The following is a 1,333-nucleotide window of genomic DNA, read 5'->3' as shown; positions in this document are numbered from 1 at the left end:
GGTTGAGACCTACTGGATCAATGAGAAGAGGGCCAAAATAATATTTTGTGACCTCATCTACATTTACAGAAGATTCCAAAAAATAGCATTAAACCTGACAAATAAGGCCTAAGTAAGGTTTAGCCACCACAGGCTGCAATTCCACTTGGAGCTAAGAGCATTTTATCCAACCAAGCCCTTCCTCAAACACACTGGGGAGAATTCTACTCAAGGGTTGTTTTCTTCTAAGTTGCTCTGTGCATACTATACACAGTCTTAGGCAGTCTGCCGGCTACCTTGAACTACTGATTCTCTCAGGACACAAAAATTTGAGAGGCAACCAATTCTCTTCTCCAGTTCTTTGGTGAGAAGTATACCCCAGGGACACTTTCCGGAAGTTTCTCCAAGATTCATAAGTTACACCAGTGATCCTCAAATGCCCAACTACGGACCAATACTGGTCTGTGATGAATTTTTCATTGATTCAGGGTAAAATGAGAAAAAAAGAAACAATGCAGTTTGTTATAACATTAAATTTATTCAATTTAAGGAACTATATTTTTATGTTAAAATGTCTTTTGCGTAATAATTGTTGATCTTAAAACGTTCTTACTTGAAAAAAATAAAGTTGGCAAACCTACATCATTCCCACTCCCATTTTTAAAACTTTTTAATGACCTTTGAAATTCCCCAAATCTGAGAACCATGCAGCTATATAACAGTAAGCACTAACCCTCCACTGTACAATTGGATTCAAAGATAATTGAAACAACCGCATAGGGGGACTTCTTAAAATACATCTGAATTTCTCAGTGACATACCATTTGAATGTTGCAAAAAGATTTTGATCTGTTTACTTTATTTAGGCCTATAAAACCTTGTGGAACTCAATTTGCTCTGTCTCACAATCCCTAGTACAGTCAATACAGCACTGTTCCTTATTCTTGTCATTCTTGGAAATATATAAGATAGCTTGGAAAGGTGCAAATACCTCCAATCTGCTATCCTTTCTTTTATTTACTGTTCTCTCTCAACACCCTTAACTCTCCTTACCTTAACCTCCTTCTTGAACCTTTACAATTGTGTTCTTTGAAACCCTCACTGTACTCAAAGAAAAACCCATATACATTCTCAAGTTCTTTATGGAATATTCCTTCCCCCTTATCTAAAATGGGTCTTGGACATCATCAAAGCCACCTCTCTGTATCCTTCAAGTTTTATGATGGTGAAAGTTGTTTTGATATACTTGTGCCTCCCTATTCTAACTTCACTTAATAATTTCTCTCTCATGCAAAAAAAATTTTTTTAGAGATTCATGATTCTGGTCCTCATTACTTAGAATGATTTCACCATG

Source organism: Galeopterus variegatus, unplaced genomic scaffold (genome assembly GCF_000696425.1).
Source record: "Galeopterus variegatus unplaced genomic scaffold, G_variegatus-3.0.2 Scaffold19249, whole genome shotgun sequence".
Lineage (NCBI taxonomy): Eukaryota > Metazoa > Chordata > Mammalia > Dermoptera > Cynocephalidae > Galeopterus > Galeopterus variegatus.
The sequence above is the reverse complement of the archived record's forward strand: the minus strand, read 5'-3'. Positions refer to the sequence as shown.